Here is a 20,110-nt window from a genome sequence, read left to right on the forward strand (position 1 = left end):
GACTGAAATATTATAATAAACGGATTTGTTTTTCATCCATTTTTTAAAGGATGAGAAAGTGCAGCAGTTTGTTTTTTTGCAAGCTGTAAAGAAAAAAAAATTAATGCAAAAAGGATATTTGCACAAGCGTATGTCAAATGGATATCCACATTTTCTCCGCTATATTCCATGTTAGTACAAAGGTAGCCACTTAAATACATAGTTTTATAGTATAAACAAGTAATCCATCAAAACGTGTTGTGAAACTGGCCTGACCTGATAATCTCCATCTCTGTATCAAGACCTCCAATACCAGAGGTCACAAAGGCAATTAAAGGGAGGATGATGCCGATTATCCGTAGTTCATCAAGATAATGGGGTCATAGTGATCTTGTTAATTACCGGATTATTTCAATATTTTTATATTTTCACAGGTCAACTTCTTGAATAAGGTTAAATTAACTTATTATGGTTAAGATAGATTTGCTTTTTCCTACACAGTCATTAGCACATAGAAAAGGGAAATAATGCAGAAAGAAAATAAACAGTGCAAGGATTAATTATATTGGACCAGATATATTTGGGGATTTCAAAGTTACAGGCATGTTGCACTATGCACCAATGGAAATAAATCGCTAAGATCATTCCACTAATTAACAAAGTAGGAAAGAAGATCTGCTTTATAATGAATGGACAACCAACGGAGATGGGCACTGTTTTCGGAGATAAAAAAGAAGAGCATTCTAATTTATTATAATCTATTTCGGGATCTGTTCAACACCTGCATAGATCAATCTTAAGTCTTAGGCTGTGTTCACATGTTCACATCAGGAGGGGGTAGTAAAAATGCAGAAGTGGAGACGTGTTTCTATTATACTTTTTCTCTGATTTCTCCACTCCTGTTTTTTGCTTACAAATACGGATGTAAAAAAGTCACCAGGTACTCATCGTGTGCATGTGCCCTTAGGCTATGTTCCACATTGAGCTTTACCCATATATTGCGAATAGATTGAGAGGTGGCTTCCGGTCACCCATGCCACAATCCTGGAGTGATGATAGGTTTCCATGAACAAACCCCCTGTGGCTTTCAGGACAACCTGTAGAAGGCCCTCCAGATCTGCCATGTGTGTATGTTGGTCTTTTAATACCAGATGAAGGATTGCCTGTTAGTTTTTTTGTTCAATGCCAAAAATATCAAAGTAATTTCATAAAGTAACATCAACAGAATAAAAAGTTATGGCTCTGTAAATGTGGCAGCATAATAAAATATTTTACAAAAACTAGTTACTGTGCAAAATTAGTGAAAAAAAAATCCACAATGAGCATTGCAAAAATAAAATCCCAAAAATGTCTCTCTTGATTTTTTCATCCCCTCAAAATATTATTGCATAACATTTTGATGCAATATACTATTGTAGCTCAAGTTAGAATCACTAAAAATACAATTCATCCTGAAGGAAACAAGGACTTATATTGCCAGCTCCATTGAAAAACAAGAGATGACTCTTGTGATGAGAAAAAGGGGAAAAAAAGCCAGTGTCTTAAATATGTGTATCAATAAGGGATAAAATTACTATGTATAAAAGAATATAGGTCACCGCGCTACCTTACTCCGAGATAGAAAGCTAAATATAGTGCCCCCAAAAGGAAGAGAGTAAGGGACTTACTTGGTCGCTGTAAGTGCCGATAATATGTCTGTGGGAGCGGTTCCTTGGCCGAGCTAGCCCTGACGAAGAAGGTCCGGAGGCCTTCGAAACGCGTAGGCAATTGAGGCCCTGCTCGGCATCCGTCTCCTGCTCATTCCCTGCAGCTCCGGGTGACGTCACCCAGACCACGCCCCCTCATCCCCCGCTGCAGTGTAGCGGCGTTCTCTGACTGAGACGCCGCCTGTTTTCTTCTTTGGTGCGCGTGGTGGCTAGGCGCCAACAGGGGAGGACGCTCCCCGCAGCCCTGCCATCCCACACCGCTGATCGGATCCTCATCTCCAGATGCACGGAGGAGCAGCCATTCTCTTTTAGCTCCACCTCGGCCAAGGAACCGCTTCCACAGACATATTATCGGCACTTACAGCGACCAAGTAAGTCTCTTACTCTCTTCCTTTTGGGGGCACTATATTTAACTTTCTATCTCGGAGTAAGGTAGCGCGGTGACCTATATTCTTTTATACAAAGTTTTTCCCTCTTATATGACAGGCTTGGCACAGTAGCCGTCTACTACATCACCCACCAGGCGGACGCGCTTCCACACAACTCCACCAGAGCTGCCCTATGGGAACTCGGCTCTTTCTCCTCTCCTCTACCTCTTTGGCATAAGTGAGGTTTTGATAAAGACCCGCTGGGTCGAAACGTTACCCGAATTGAATAGTCCGCCACCCATTTACCTCCTAAAAAAGCACCTGGTGATGTTTATTGTATATGTTAATAAAGAAACTACACAGTTTGCTGAACTTTCAACCAATTGAGTGCGGCTGATTTTTCCTATATTTAGGCACCAGCAGCTCCCCTCATCTCCACGTCCAAACACCGTGTGGAGCGCCGGTGTATTTATTATATATGGATAAAATTACTAGCCTCTCTAATGTCAAAGATTAGGGGAACGGACCCCGAATTTTTTGCCCGCAGTCTGGCAAGTGTGATATTGAAGGGTGTCAGTGTCAACATGATGCAGATACAGCTTAATCACGTAATAAAGCAGGGAGCCAGAAGCTCTTGCCACATCACTCTCCATCTTATAAATTGAGAGTGTCTCAGTACAGGTGGCACAGTGAGTTCACTGTATTGTGTTGCTAGCAGTGTACAAAAGTGAAGAGGAAACAGAAGCTATGGGTGATGGGGAATCAGGGTTAGGCCGGCGTCACAGTGGCGTATTGCATCCGATGCGAGATCATCGGATGCGATATGCTAATGACACTCGGCTCCTGCTTGCAGCAAAGCAGGAGCCGAGTGTCATGTGTCTGTGCTCCGATTCTCTCGCACAGGGAGGATCGGAGCACAGCTGCGGAGGAGGCGGAGAAATGAATTTCTCCATCTCCTCCATTGCTGGGGTCCGCTTATAACGCACAGCACTTGGATGATATCCGAGTGGTGTGCGCTGTCTCACTCGCACCCATAGGCTTATATGGGTGCGAGTGAGCCGAGAGTTTTCCTCGGTCCGAGACAATCGCAGCATGCTGTGATTGTCTCAGATCGAGGAAAACGGCCGACAAAAAGTCAGCTGGTGGGAGCTGCCCCATAGCTTAACATTAGTCCTAGTGCAATGCGATTTTTTATCGCATTGCATTCGGCCGTTTGAAACGCCAGTGTGACGCCGGCCTTACAGTGGGTGCGTACAAGCTTTATTGTTTTTTATACTATGAGGATGTGGAGGTCATGATACTGTGTGATTATGGAGGAGGGGCTATGAGAGCATCGTGCAATGTGTAGGGGCTGTGGGTGCCATTATATCTGTGCAGGGGTTGTATGGGCATTAGACTGTGTAGGGTGCATTATTTTGTGTAGGTGTGGGTTTGTGGGAGCATCATCGTGTGTGGAGGGTTTTGGGGACATTATGGGGTGTAACATTAGTCCGCCTCCACATGGTGCACCCTGGGTAACGCTAAAGGACTAACAATCTTGACGACCAAACAATCAAACTACATCTAGATCTCCTGGTCAATATATTTTACATCATATATGATAATCAACTAAGGACAACAAAGGACACTCCTCAAATGAAAGACCTTGGACCCACTGTGAAAATCTGCCAAATTAATATTGAAGGTATCAGCCACTCAAAATGTGATTTCCTTCACAAGTTTCTCACTGCTAACAAAATAGACATTCTTGTTCTTCAGGAAACTCATGTTGAAAATGAAGACCAAATTCTAGCTTGTGGCTCCATTGCTGGTTTTGATTTAATTGGTGCTACATATGACCCACACTATGGTGTAGCTACCTATGTGAAAGGCAACATTGAAAATGTAAAGCTTGTATCTACATCTGTTGAAAATGACATCCATGAAGCTGTGATTAAAATTGGTGAGTACCTGGTAAACTGGTCTGACGTGCACAACACATTCTTGTTTTTTTATTTCATTGATTTTCCAACCTTCCAATCAGCAGCCTGGCAGAGAGGATACAACCCTGATTTATGTTTCATATCACGCAATAGAAACAATCAACCTTTATCTACATCTCGGAGTGTTGTCAAACATTTCCCTCGTAGTCAGCATCGCCCTGTCATCATCACTGCTGGAGTATCCATTCCTCTTGTAACTTCGTACCCACGTCCTCAATGGAATTTTGTTAAAGCCAACTGGAAAAAGTTTGCAGATCATCTTGACAAGTGTATTGGTTGGATACCTCCAATCAGTAAAAACTATGAGCAGTTCTGTAAAGCTGTTGTTAAAGCTGCAAAGAAATCAATACCATGTGGCTTCCGCAAAGAATACATTCCAGGCTGGACTGATGAATGTGAACAACTATACCGACAATTTCTTGAGAGTGAAGATGGTGAAATCGGTGATGAGTTGCTGAACAAACTGAATGCAGCAAGTTGTGTCAAATGGATGGAAACAGTTGAGAACTTGGACTTTAAAAGGTCCAGTAGAAAAGCATGGTCTCTTTTAAGAAAACTAGAAGGAAACCATAAAGCAAAGCAGAAAATGAATGCTGTAACTCCAAATCAAATCGCAGCGCACATTGTGAACACCTCAAAAACCCCTAAAGACCGAGCTCATACCATAGACGTTAAAAATAAGTCTAAGCTACTAAAATCATCTGTGGCATTAACTGAAGAATATTCCGGTCCTTTTACAACTTGCGACATTGAAATTGCCCTTGTTGATACTAAAAGTAACAAAGCTCCTGGATTTGATGGGATTCATCCCGAATTTCTCAAAAATTGTGGACCTTTTGCAAAAAAATGGCTGGAAAGCCTGAAGATAATCCATCAAGCTATAGACCCATTGCTTTATTGAGCTGCCTTTACAAGCTGTTAGAACGCTTAATCTATAACAAGATCAATTTAAAGATTTTTGACTCAATACCTATAGAGCAAGCCGGCTTTAGACCTGCTTGAAACTGCAGTGACTAAGTTTTAGCCTTGACAACTTTAATTGAAGCTGAATTTCAAAAGAACAAGAAGGTTTCAGTGGCGTTCATCGATCTTTCGGCCGCATATGACACTGTGTGGAGGGAAGGACTTCTATATAAGTTTCTAAAGGAGATTCCATGTAAGAAAATAATGTACCTCTTGAATAATATGATTGCAAATCGAACCTTTCAACTTATCATGGGTGATTCAACTAGTTGTAAGAAAACCTTAAACAATGGTTTGGCCCTGGGATCAGTGCTGGCACCTCTCCTGTTTGCTTTGTACCTAGCTGACATTCCTGACACAATATCACGGAAATGTGGATACGCCGATGACTGGGCACTTGCTACAGTGAGCAAAACAATGGAGGAAGCAAAGGAGGTTCTAACAGAAGATCTTAGTGTAATGGGAAAGTATTTTCGACAATGGAGGCTAAAACCAATCCATCAAAAACGGAACTCAAAGTATGTTTTGAAGGTCAACTTGTCAAACACAACTTCAGTCCCAAGTATTTAGGCATAATCCTTGATAGAAGCCTAACCTTCAAATCTCACTTGGAAAAGACAGCACAGAAACTGAAAGCACACAATAATATTATTCAGAAACTCTGCAGATCCTCCTGGGTTCCTCCACACCTGTCTTGCGAACTTCTACCCTTGCCTTGGTGTACTCTGCCACAGAATATTGTGCTCCAGTATGGCTGAATAGTTGTCATGTGAATGCAATCGACAATCAGTTGAACAACTCTATGCGCATAATTTCTGGTGCTATCAGACCTACGCCCCTCCACTGGTTACTTGTCTTGAGCCATATCGCACCTGCAAATCAGAGAAGACAAAAGCTCCTACTTAAAGAATACACCAAAGCAGTGAATAATGAAAATCTCCCAATACATCAAAATATCAAATACAGCGACTGAAATCAAGACATCCACCCATCCGAACCGCAATTACCCTGTATGGACATGATTTCAATTTAGAAGAGAAATGGTGTGAACTTTGGGTCAGTGCAGTAGACGGTGAGCCTCAAACATTTCCTCACTTTCAAAATTCACCACCAGGCTTCAATCTGCCAAGGAAAACCTGGGTCACTTTGAATCGTATCAGAACAAACTTTGGTGTCTGTGCAGATCTTATGCATAAGTGGGGAAAATCTGACTCTCCTGCCTGTGACTGTGGAGCTGACCGTCAAACAATTCAGCACATTGTCGAGGAATGTCCCCTCAGATCTTATACTGGTGACAAGAATGATTTCTATACTGGAAATGACAATGTTATTGCATACATAGAAAATCTCAATATCCGACTCTGATTTCTATTCCTTTGTTCTTTTCAATCACTGTTTATCGTTTATTTATTCTTATATGATGTTTAAATATATGTTCATATATGTTAAATAAAAAAATAAAAAAATGGGGACATTATACTGTATGTTGGAGCTGCAGGGGCATTATACTGCGATATTACTTTTTAAAGGGAACCTGTCACCCCCAAAATGGAAGGTGAGCTAAGCCCTCCGGCATCAGGGGCTTATCTACAACATTCTGGAATGCTGTAGATAAGCCCCTGATGTATCCTAAAAGATGAGAAAAGAGGTTAGATTATACTCACCCAGGGGCGTTCCCGATCCCGGTCCGGTCCGATGGGTGTCGTGGTCCGGTCCGGTGCCTCCTATCTTCATCAGATGATGTCCTCTGCTTGTCTTAATGCTGCGGCTCCGGCGCAGGCGTACTTTGTCTGCCCCGTTGACGGCAGAGCAAAGTACTGCAGTGCGCAGGCGCTGGGCCTCTCTGACCTTTCCCGGCGCCTGCGCACTGCAGTACTTTGCTCTGCCCTCAACAGGGCAGACAAAGTACGCCTGCACCGGAGCCGTAGCGTGAAGACAAGAAGAGGACTTCATTGTAAGAAGATGGGAGGCCCCGGACCGGACCTCGATGCCCATCATACCGGGACCGCCCCTGGGTGAGTATAAACTAACCTCTTTTTCTCCTCTTTCAGGATACATCGGCGGCTTATCTACAGCATTACAGAATGCTGTAGGTAAGCCCCTGATGCTGGTGGGCTTAGCTCACCTTCCATTTTTGGGGTGACAGGTTCCTTTTAAGGGGGCACTTGATGTATTATTACTCTTTAAGGAGGCACTTAAGACCATTATTACTTTTTTGAGAACATTGCTACTTTAAGCCTTTAAGGGGATACACAGGAGTCATTATTACTTAAAGGAAGCATGTGGGATATTGTAACCTTGAAAGGAGCATATGGAGCATTATTACTATCCAGGATTAAACAGGGAGCCTTACTACTTTCTAGGTAGCACAGATGGGGCATTATTACTTTCTATAGGACACTATTATTTTTAGAAACACTCCCTCTGTGTAGCATTTTTTGTGGAGGAAGTAATCATAGTAATGATGACAATTATTGAAGGATTGGGGTCACTGTTCCATGCCACAAGTACATACAGGATGGTTGTGGAGATAGTGCTGGAAATGTGAGAAGGCAAATTTGTCTTTCTTAAAAACTCTGCAATTGAGCATGGCTGGCAGAAATTGTCATGTAGGTCTGGGCCAGATGGAAAATAAAAGTCACTGACTCCACGACCTTGCGGGCACTGCAAGATTTTAAACCTTTACGGCGTAATGTGTTACCAATATTTTTCTTTGTGACTGTGGTCCCAGATGCCTTGAGATCATTCCCCTGTGTAGCTTTAGGCTGATCTCTCACCTTCCTCATGATGAAGGATAGCCCAAGAGGTGAGATTTTGCATGGTGCCCCAGATCGATGTCGATTGACAGTCATTTTGCATTTCTTCCATTTTCTTGCTATTTCACCAACAGTTGTCTTCTTCTCACCCAGCATCTTACTTATGATTTTGTAGCCCATTCCAGCTTTGTGCAGGTCTATGATCTTGTCCCTGACATTCTTATAAAGCTCTTTGGTCTTGCCCATGTTGTAGAGGTTAGAGTCTGACTGATTAATTGAGTCTGTGGACAGGAGTCTTTTATAAAGGTGACTATGTAAGACAGCTGTCTTTAATGCAGTTAACGAGTTGATTAGGTGCGTCTAACTGGTCTGTAGGAGCCAGAACTCATGGTTGGTAAGGGATCAAATACTTATTTCTCACTGCAAAATACAACTAAATTTATATAATTTATACAATGTGATTTTCTGGATTTTATCTTGATATTCTATCTCTCAATGTTAAAATTAACCTACCCTTACATTTATAGACTGTTCATGTCTTTGTCAGTGGGCAAAGTTACAAAATCAGCAAGGGATCAAATACTTATTTCCCCCACTGTATGTATATATTTTATTGTAAGTGGCGGGGATGGGTTTTGTATTGGGAAACATGTACTTTTAGGCTTGGGCACCTGATCTTTTAAGTCCTGGCTCATTAGCAATACCCCTGGATTAAACTATAGCTTCATTTTCACTCCATAAGTTATTTGAGTTCATGATTAATTTTAAACTTTAGTGAAAATATATGTCTATTCAAGGGCTAAGCTGCAGACCCAGACACAAGCAAAAATAACTGGATCTTTCTGTATCAGGTACTACAATGAAGGGGCTGCCTGTCCACAAGGGGTCCTTTCCCCATTTTGATGATCATTTGGGGCACCAGGGTGGAAATCACCCCTAAGTCATCAGTGTAATATCCTACAGTCTCCATCAGAGATAGAGAGTAGTCGGGCTCTCCTTACCCACTGGTTTGGCTTAGTTCATGATAGAAATAATGTTATGATCTAGATTATAGTATGACAATGGGAATCTGAGCAGTTAGGACTACACACATGAGATAATCTGACATGGGACGGAAACAATGTGTGCAGGAAAGCTGTAATCATTAATGTGCCATTTATTGAACTGCTTTTGGAAGGAGATAACTAAACCCTTCTCATATGCATCAAGTGCTCAGAACACATTTGGCAGACCTCCAGATTCATCTTTGGGAAAATTAGCCTCTCAAGGCTTCTTATAAATAATCAGTGCCTGCCGCTGTCATTTTCCCAGTGCCTAGCAACATGAAACTCATATGTCTTCTCTCATCCAACATCACAAGGACAATCGTCCGCTGGTCTTAAAATACCCTCGCAAAGCAAACGAATGTCCCTTGGTCACCTCCTGTGATTGTATGCATCCATTCTGGAAGTGATATAGAACATAACATATGACGATATGTCTGATCTATCTATAGGATTAACATAGACGTATTAGCAGATGGTGTTGCTCATGTTTACGAATTATGGGAATTTTTAGTAAGTAATCATTTTTTGTGCATTTTCTCATAAAACCAAATATTATATTATTCGCGTTTGGTTTCTTCAGTGGGCGTTTGTGATTCAGGTTTATATAAGTCAGGACTCTGGATCAGACTAAACTACCTGCAGTGTCTGCTTTTCCTTCTGTCTCAGAGATCCTAGGAAATGGACACTATTATCAGCCAGCTACTCCGCAAAGCCTATCTGTAATGTCTTGAACGTATGTGAAGCCCATTATAGCGGAGCCACGTCTAGCATATTACAGCAAGGCGAGGGATCCCAGGGAGACGCTGACTTGCAAATCCATCCTATTGATATCTGCTGCTGAGATAAAAGGAAGCTACAGACACAAATCTTAAGTATCTTATATTGTGCAGTGTTGTTACCAAATGGTATAAAACAGACCAAAATTATTACTCTCCTATTTGCTAGCATCTCCTGCTATGCCAGCTCTAAAGCTAAGTGTCACCTATTCTCGGCTTCTGCTCAATAATTGCTTTATACGTTGTATTACATTACATCCATCTATTCTATGTGTCTTGCCAGTTATTATTTGCTGCTCAGCATCATGTATTGCTTCTAGTAGAGTTTAACTAATACATTTGCAGGAGTCTGGTCCATTGGCCACATCGATATCTTGTGGGAGCCCTACAGGCGCCTTGTAAACTGCCTCCTACCTGCTGGAATCACCTATTTTGATTTCTATGATTGGCGCACGTGCTGGTTGTGCTGACCTTGGCCCTGCAAATAGATTTGTATTTTGGTAGACTTTGTGTTTCTTTATCTATTGGGACTGCGCTTTAAAATGGATTTTATATTATATGATATAATGATCTCAGAGAAACATGGTGGAAATGAGATTCTCTGCGTTTTCTCTCCTATTACCTTATTTTTAATATACATTTTCATGTTATTGCTCTGTACAGTTTACTGATCTCACCATGAGAGTCTATTCACCTTTTTTCACCCATTTAAAAGCCCTTGACCTACATTCTAAAAAAAAAGCCACCACAATTCATCAAGACCAGCTTGTTGGACTCAGACTCTCCTGATTCATGAAGAGGTGAATGTCACACGTGGTTTGTGCCTCCGACTGCCTTGTTACTAATCTTACTCCAGTCGGAAACATGAGTAAGATTTCTGGCATAGGGTGTGCCCCAGTGTAATGCCAGTGATGCACTACTCTGCCATAGGTCACACATAGGGTTGAGCGAAACAGATCGGACAAATTCAAAAATCGCCGACTTTCGGCAAAGTTGGGTTTCATGAAACCCGACCCGATCCTAGTGTGGGATCGGCCATGAGGTCGCCGATCTGCACGCAAAAGTCGCGTTTCATATGACGCTTTCAGCGCCATTTTTCAGCCAATGAAGGAGGACGCAGAGTGTGGGCAGCGTGATGACATAGGTCTCGGACCCCACCATCTTAGAGAAGGGCATGACAGTGATTGGCTTGCTTTCTGCGGCGTCACAGGGGCTATAAAGGGGCGTGCACGCCGACCGCCATCTTACTTCTGCCGATCTTAGCATAGGGAGAGGTTGCTGCAGCTTCATCAGAAGAAGGGATATAGTTAGGGAGGGAAGATTAACCCCCAAACTGCTTATGCTGTAGCGATTTCCAACACCACCTTTTTTTGCAGGGACAGTGGAGGCTATATTTTTGTGCATCAGCTTTGTAGCTTATTAGGCTGCCTTATAAGGCTCCTTGATAGCTGCATTGCTGTTTGCACGCTGCTGTGCAAACCAACTGCTTTTTTAAAAGCAAAAATCCTGCTGCTCCTTTCTGCACAGTTATCTTGTTTATTTGTGCACACTTTTGCGTGCAGCAGTCCTTTTTATTGCTGCCATACTTGTCCTGACTCCTGAGATCATTGTAGGGAGATTGAAATTGTACTACAGTCCTTGTATTTTTTCATATATCTTTCAGCCACTTTCTGCCACTTACATTGTGTTGTTTTATGCACAGGGCCTGAGTTTTGGTTCAGTCTCCCCCCAAAAAAGGGAGATTCAAATTCTCAACAAGTTTATATACACCTTCTACCTTGTTTTACAGTACCATATAACGGTTGTTATTTTGGTTAGATTAGGAAGTCTGGTGGAAGAGCCCATGGGCGGTGGTTGCCAGCTGGTACTGGTGGTGGTGGTGGTGGTGCATCTGGTGGTGGTGGCAAAAGCTCAATAGCACCTAAGGCTGGAGGTGTTGAGCCTGCGTCATCGTCTGGCTACACAAGGCCTCGAAGGCTCCCTTATCTGGGAGTAGGAAAACAGCTTTTCCAGTATGGTTACGAACTACTTTTCCTCCCTTATCGATGTTCTCCCTCACAGGTCATTCCCCTTTGATTACTGGGCATCTAAAATAGACACCTGGCCTGAATTGGCAGAATTTGCATTACAGGAGCTCGCTTGCCCTGCTGCTAGTGTGCTATCAGAAAGAGTATTCAGTGCTGCTGGTTCAATACTGACCGAAAAAAGGACACGTCTGGCTACCCGAAATGTTGATGATCTAACCTTCATTAAAATGAACCAATTATGGATTTCAAATTATTTTGCCCCACCTTCCCCTGCTGACACGTAGCTTGCCTGAAAAATGTCTTGCTTTTGGCCTCCTCGTACTGACTTCTGCAATTCCTCCATTTGCGGCTGCTGAATGTCCACCATAGGCCATTTTTATACCTCCCTAAATGGGCTGACTCCCACCACAGGGCCGTGGTCACCACCTGGCGCAAGCCCACACTGGTGGGCCCACTCTTGGGCGACGGCACAGGGTCACTCATAGTACAATGAAGTGTCTCTGACAGTGGTGTTGCACAACCAACATCAGACACACCGTCATAAAATGAGGGGCCCTGTGCCAGTACTGCTGCCCACGAGAGAGTGTCCCCCCCTCGATTTAGACCAGTTAATACTTTGCGTCCACTACCACTGTCTGCTATTCAGCAGAGGAGCCCACCCCTGTACCTAGCTATGCCACCTGTTTATTTATGAACAATTTTTTGGCAGACATTTAGCCCAATTTATTATTTGGGCCTACTAACTGTGTCTGCCACTCATTACAGTTTTCCTCCACTGAGCAAAGCAATGCCGCCTGTTTAGTCCTTTTACCAATTTTGAACTGCATTTAGCCTACTTTATTATTTGGGCCTACTAACTGTGTCTGCCACTCATTACAGTTTTCCTCCACTGAACAAAGCAATGCCGCCTGTTTAGTCCTGTTACCAATTTTGAACTGCATTTAGCCTACTTTATTATTTGGGCCTACTAACTGTGTCTGCCACTCATTAGTTTTCCTCCACTGAACAAAGCAATGCCGCCTGTTTAGTCCTGTTAACAATTTTGAACTGCATTTAGCCTACTTTATTATTTGGGCCTATATCTGTGTTTCCTCCTCATCCTGCCCATTGCCCAGCCACTGCTAGATTAGCCTGCTGGTACATTGACCCAGACCACTACATTCCCCTTGCACTCTACACAGCCAGAATCTGACCCTGCTGAAAGTCAGGTTCCCCTTCCCGCATACTATACCACCTTACACGGGGACAAAGAGGAAGGTGCAGATGAAAGTGCAGGTTCCTTCATCAGGTGGGGGGCATACTCGTTGGCGACATCACTGGCACAGGGCCCCTCATAGTATGCAAAAGTGTCTCTGCCAGTGGGAGGCACCACCCGCCATCAAACACACCGCCGTACTATGAAAGGCCCTGTGCCAGTGCCAACGAGTGGGCCCCCCTGCTTGCTCAGGATCACAGCACTTGCAAAGTTGAAATACTTACCTCTCCCTGCTCCACCGCCATGACGTATTCCGCATTTCCTGGGCCCACGAAAATCTTGAGCCAGCCCTACCCCCCCCCCACAACTTTAGCCAAATGACCCCCAGTTTTCAATGCCTAACTATTATTATAAAGTAAATTAAGATTGACAAGCTTAAGTAATAAGAATTGATGTTTTTGGCATTAAAATGGGCACTGTAGGTGTTTTCCTGTCCTCCACTCACTGCTGACTTTGATTCCCCATTGACTTGCATTGGGTTTCGTGTTTCGCAATTATCGGCCGATTTCACCCGACCCGACTTTTGACAAAGTCGGGTTTCACGAAACCCGACTCGATCCGAAAAAAGTTAAAGTCGCTCAACTCTAGTCACACACCATGTGGTGTGCGGATGTTACCACCTCACTATGGCAGGAACAAAAGTAAAAGAAAATGTAGTTTATGATGCCAGGGTGCACTGTATTTACTTCTGTTTCGCGGTAGTGTGATGATATGCCCGATTGTCCAGACAAACAGAGAGGCCAGTAGGCTATTGATAAACTTTACTTGTTGCATAAAAACACAGGTAAATCCAGACAAACGATGATTCTGCAGAGATTCAATTCCATTGCAGCAAGCACAGTTATTTTCCAGTATAGTGATGCAGGTACATAAATGGTGCAGTGAGTACTACCTTCTGCTTATATGCACAGTCTCTCGCACAGACTGCCTGCAGCTCATGCTGTGGTCTCTCATGTACAGTAGCTCTGATTTTCTCTACCTGCTCCTCCAGCTTTCATCTACATCTTAAAAGTACATACACAACGACTTTGGAGCATTACACCAGCACATCATTAATCGGACAAGCCGTGGTAGCACGCCCCCATTACCACTCCAGCTTCGCCCATTTTGGTACGGCTGGGCAAAACTGTCATGAAAATGCTAATGCTAATAATTGCAATTTTTGCTCATCCTTGTGTTGTGCAAAAATGTTGTGACTTACCACAGTGGTTTACACCAGAAATCTGGGGAATCACATTGATGAATCAGGGGCCTAAGGCTTTAAACCAATATTAGAAGACACAAATCACAAATATTTATATAAATGTAGACAAATACCACTTAGGATTATCTTACATAAAGCAATGGGGACACAAATCTTCTGACTGTCGGCCTTTCAATCCCATTTTTAAAAAAAAGCTTTTTGAAAACACAATTGATGCATCTCATATAGAGAAGATAAACGCTGATTTAGTGTCTATTCCAATAAAAGAAGTGTCAGCATGGGTATAACAATGAAAAAGCACTGGAGATTATTAGAGTAGTAGATCAACCATTAGCTATAACTTTATGCAACTTTTACATTTCCATAACTGGGAAAGACTAATAATTTATGCATATTGATGATCGCAAAGCACCTATGACTATAAGGGGCCAAGTACAGAATTACTTACAGTATACGTTCTGGTGACCTTGTAGAAGAAGATGTCATGTGTGTACACAGGGACTAACAAGATTACAGTATTTTTGGCAATTCATTGCATGACTTGTATCTGGCATTTATCATCAGTTTTATGAGCACTGCAAGCTCCAACTCTAATTGTCCTTTTTCCCAAAATCAAAGAAGAGGTAGTCTAGCTGCTCTGATGTATCTCATATATTAATACATATACAGAAGGTGAGAGAGATCCTGCTCCCCTATCTCTCTTACACACATTTAAAGGCAGAAGTGATAGCATAAGGCTGGGGATACATGGCGACTTTGGCCACAACTCAGGCCACCCGGCCAAAGTTCACTATATGTTGCTGCTACATTGCAGCACAATACAAGTGAATGGGGTCGCACTGCAACCCTGAGTGTAATCTGACCATGCCAAGCAAGTCAGAAAAAAACTTACCAGTTTGGATTTTTTTGCAACTTGCTTGTTGCAGACACAGTACCCTTGGGTCGAAATGTGACCCCATCAGGGCTGGTGTTAGGGGCAGGCAGACTAGGCAGCTGCCTAGGGCCCCTGCTTCTCCAGGGGCCCCCCAGCCAGTGGCATGACTCTAATAGCGGCACACCACGCGGCCACTATGGGGCCCGTGAGTAAGAGGGGCCCGGCACCCCCTCACATCATACATTCAACTTATTGACATTGATGCCAATACAGTTGAAAGCAGTTATAGAGGAGAGAGTGTCAGATGATGCTCCTTCTCCCATCACTCCTCCTCTGCCTCTGACTCAGCGTGTGGCAGCAGTGGAGATGATAAGATGCTCTGCAGAAGCCAGAGCAGCAGGGGAACAAGGAGGAGAGGTAAGTATTGTGTGTGTATTCATTATAGTGTGTGTGTGAATTATAGTGTGTGTGTGTGAGGGGGATGCACTATTCTGTGTATGCTGCATTATACTGTGTGTGTGCTGCACTATACTGTGTGTGGGGGGCTGCACTATACTGTCTGTGGGGGGCTGCACTATACTGTGTGGGGGGCTGCACTATACTGTGTTTGTGGGGGCTGCATTATGCTGTGCATGTGTGCTGCATTATACTGTGTGTGGGGGGCTGCATTATATGATGTGTGTGGGTGGCTGCATTATACTTTGTGTGTGGAGGGCTGAATTCTACTGTGTGGGGGGCTGTATTATATTGTGCGTGGGGGGCCTTCATTATACTGTGTGTGGGGGCTGCATTCTACTGTGTGTGGGGGCTGCATTACACTGTGTGTGTGGGGGCTGCATCACACTGTGTGTGGGGGGCCTGCATTATACTGTGTGTGGGGAAGCTGCATTATACTGTGTGTGTAGGGGCTGCATTATACTGTGTGTGCTTGTGTGGGGGAGGAATTATACTGTGTAGGTGGCTACATTTTACAGTGTGTGGGGATGCATCATACTCTGAGGGGGCTGCATTATACTCTGAGGGGGCTGCATTCTGCTCTATGAAGGGACTACATTAAACTATATGAGGGGGCTACATTATACTCTATAAGGGGGCTGCATCATACTCTATGAGGGGAGCTGCAGTATACTCTGAGGGGGCTGCAGTTACTCTGAAGGAGGCTGCTGCATTATACTCTGAGGGGGCTGCATTATACTCTATCAGGGACCAAGGGAGTGCATTATACTATATGGGACCTGCATCATTATACTGTGTCGAGGGCTATCTGTGCCCATCGTTGTTCCTCTGCCAGTGTAAAGAGACTTGGGAACAAGCATTCAATGACTTTTATATTGTTGATCACGCTCGTTTAACAACTTGAACTCAGCTCACGTAAATACAACCAAAATGTTTATGTGTGATGGTGCAATATGTGAGCATTTGGGGCCCCACTTTAAACTTTAGCCCAGGGCCCCACTTTGTCTAAAACCGGCCCTGGACCCCATTCATTTATGTTGTGCTGTGATGTAGCAGTGAAACCTAATCTTTTGTTGCTCGATATGTGTTGCGTCCAAAGTTGCAGTTTAGCCCTAGGTTGAAGCTCATACTTTAAAGTACATGTGTACCAATTCTAAACCTGAATGCTGTGGTGCGCTATGCCATTGTAGTAGCATGCGTGCAGTTTCAATTCACTTTAGTGGAGAGATCACGGTACCTGGTCTGCGCTTGTGGAAATAAAGAATCCGCAATAGTATAAAATAAAGATTTTTATTAGACCAACGTATTTTGGCACTAGACTGGCACCTTTTTCAAGACAAAAAAAGGCGACAGTCCAGCACCAAAACACAATGTTGTAATAAAAACCTTAATTTTATACTATCGAGGATTCCTAATTTTCACTAGCGCAGCCCAGGTACCGTGATCTCTCCACTTAAGTGAACTCCTATCTGGAAGAAGTTTTCCTTCAGCTTTGGGGCTGCAGCTGCAGACTCCAAGACTCTTATAGTTGTTGTGTCCATGCATAACCACCCCAAGTGAACACTACAACCATGATCTCTCCACTTAAGTGAACTCCTATCAGGAAGAAGTTTTCCTTCAGCTTTGGGGCTGTAGCTACAGACTCCAAGGCTCTTATAGTTGATGTGTCCATGCACAACCACCCCAGGTGAACACTACATCCACTCTCTCTCTTATTTCTTTTGCGGTATTGCCCTATAGCGAGCTACTGTCCTAACCAAACCTAAGCTTCACAGTTTCAATAGCAAATACTTTCTATTTCATAAACCACATTATGTAGGTTGAATGTGAACCCTTAGTGCACCAAACTAACGAATGCTACATTGCTACAGTAGACTTGACATTTTCTTCATCCTGCCTCAGTTGGGGGTAATAACTATATAAAAAGCTGTTGAGAATATAGATATGTAATTTATTCCACACTGTGCAGTATAAATTATAATTACTCATGGAAATCTCAATGAAAATCTCTGATCTGTCAAATCGAGTGATTCCATTCCCCCACTTACCAACAGTGATTGACAGACCAAGTGTGGAGAAGTGATTACGGGATTATTCAGCACAAATTGGTATAAATTACAGGATTTGTTGTTTCAGTAGTTACTTTTCTATTATGTCCACTTGTAACAGTTCCACTTTAATTGCTGGTCAATACCCATTTTGATGACTTGTTTATTATCCACAGGATCCTCTTTCTCTAGGTATTATTCTTCAAATAGCTTCACTCCTGCTGCCGCTGCCAGCTTCCTGCAGCACCGACCCTGCCTCCTGTGACCCCGCACCACAGCCACTGTCATCCCTCTGGTAAGCCACCATAAAATCGGTCTATAAGATGCACCACAATTTTCTGTAAAAAAATTCATATTTTCCTCCCAAAAATTAGGGGTGTGTCTTATGGTCCGATGCGTCTTATAGTCTGCAAAATACGTCAATAGACTCGGCTAGTCTAGCACTGATGACCATACCTTATTGCAAGTCGCTTGATTTTCCCATTCTAAAGTAGACTCCCACAAAAACTGATCCATGAAAAATGTGCTCCCTTTACTTTATGCTATATTTCTGCTTCATGTTTAATTTCCATAAAGGGAATGTTCAATTGAAGGAGAAGGGGACTCTAATAAAGTGGCCAGTCAGTGTAAAATGCAATTAATGCCATATAGAAAAAGTGAAGAATTATCATTAGCAGCTATTAAGATTTCAGTGCAAAACAAGCTGCACTGCAAACCACTAAATCCTGCATGACCTGTGCAGTAAATAATGCTAAACATGTGCAAGAAATAGAAACTACAGACTGTTCCTTAACTTGTGATCAAAGAAAACAGAATTTGTAAATATATGAGTGGAAAGGTTGACTTTGGTTATAGTATAATTTTATACAAAACTATACAAGTGAAAAAAATGAAATATAATGGATCCTGGCTTTCTATGCCTATTGAGAGGAGACAATGGTGCAAAGTGAACCTAATTGCAGATTGTGTTCAGATTAATCGCGCTCTCTGACTCGTGTTTAGTATGGTTGGATCCAAGTTGTCATTAGTGGGCTTTGTCTATTTGGGTTTCAGAGTTAGAAAGGACATTCTGGAAAAATACTGCTAATTATAAGTCTGCGTCTAGCAGATATATGCAGCACCAGCTGTAGACAGAGCAGAATGCAATACAACTCAACCTGGAAAATAGCGAAGAGCTTATTGTAGTCAACACATCACAAATTCATAATAATAATAATAGTAATTTTTATTTATATAGCGCCAACATATTCCGCAGCGCTTTACAAATTATAGAGGGGATTTGTACAGACAATAGACATTACAGCATAACAAAAGTCACAGTTCAAAATAGATACCAAGAGGAGTGAGGGCCCTGCTCGCAAGCTTACAATCTATAGGAAAACGAGAGACACGAGAGTTGGATGGTAACAATTGCTTTCGTTGTTCGGACCAGCCATAGTGTAAGGATCGGGTGTTCATGTAAAGCTGCATGAACCAGTTAACAGCCTAAGTATGTAACAGTACAGACACAGAGGGCTATTAACTGCATGAAATGTATGAGAACTTGATATGAGGAACCTGATTAAGGTTTAAGGTTTTATTTTTATTTTTTTTTTGAATGGGCCACACAGGGATAGTTAGGTTAATACATTTAGGGCATGCTTAAAATTGTGGGGATTGGGGACTAATCTTATTAACCTGGGTAGTGCATTCCAAAGAATTGGCGAAGCACGTGAAAAGTCTTGGAGATGGGAGTGGGAGGTTCTGATTATTGAGGATGCTAACCTCAGATCATTAGCAGAACGGAGAGCACGGGTAGGGTGGTAGACTGAGACCAGGGAGGAGATGTAGAGTGGTGGTGAGCCATGGAGTACTTTGTGGATGAGGGTAATATTTTTGTACTTGATTCTTGAGTGGATGGGTAACCAGTGTAATGACTGGCACAGGGTAGAGGCATCGGTGAGGAATATGATTCTGGCAGCAGCATTCAGGACAGATTGCAGTGGGGAGAGTTTGGTAAGAGGGAGGCCAATTAAGGGAGAGTTACAATAGTCCAGACGAGAATGAATGAGTGAAGCAGTAAGAGTTTTTGCAGTGTCGAAAGTAAGAAAAAGGGGAATTCTAGAAATGTTTTTGAGATGTAGATAAGAAGAGCGAGCCAATGATCGGATGTGAGGGGTGAAAGAAAGCTCAGAATCAAGGATGACCCCAAGGCAGCGGGCATGTTGCTTGGGAGTAATGGTGGAACCACACACGGAGATGGCAATGTCAGGCAAAGGTAGGTTAGTAGAGGGAGAGAACCCAAGTTCAGTTTTTGACAGGTTCAGTTTCAGATAGAGGGAGGACATGATGTTAGAGACAATGGTAAGACAATCACTGGTGTTTTCTAAAAAGGCAGGCGTGATATCAGGAGAAGAAGTGTATAATTGGGTGTCATCAGCATAGAGATGGTACTGGAAACCAAATCTACTGATTGTTTGTCCAATAGGGGCAGTATACAAAGAGAAGAGGAGGGGGCCTAGGACTGACCCTTGAGGAACCCCAACAGTAAGGGGAAGGTGAGAGGAGGGCCAGAAAATAAAAATCTTATCACCTCCTTTCAATGCCCACAAATTCAAAACAGTACAATACAGAACAGCTCAAAAGTGCTCTAGGGTACTGATATTAAAGATAAAGTAAGACTGTTCTCAT

At 42.9% G+C, this 20,110-nt stretch overlaps 1 protein-coding gene across 3 annotated transcripts in view; it reads right to left on the bottom strand.

The window, feature by feature from the left end:
* NYAP2 (neuronal tyrosine-phosphorylated phosphoinositide-3-kinase adaptor 2) overlaps positions 1-20,110 on the bottom strand; it is a 286,407-nt gene that overhangs the window by 131,655 nt on the left and 134,642 nt on the right. The window lies entirely within an intron of this gene.

Source organism: Ranitomeya variabilis, chromosome 2 (assembly GCF_051348905.1).
Source record: "Ranitomeya variabilis isolate aRanVar5 chromosome 2, aRanVar5.hap1, whole genome shotgun sequence".
Taxonomy (NCBI): Eukaryota; Metazoa; Chordata; class Amphibia; order Anura; family Dendrobatidae; genus Ranitomeya; species Ranitomeya variabilis.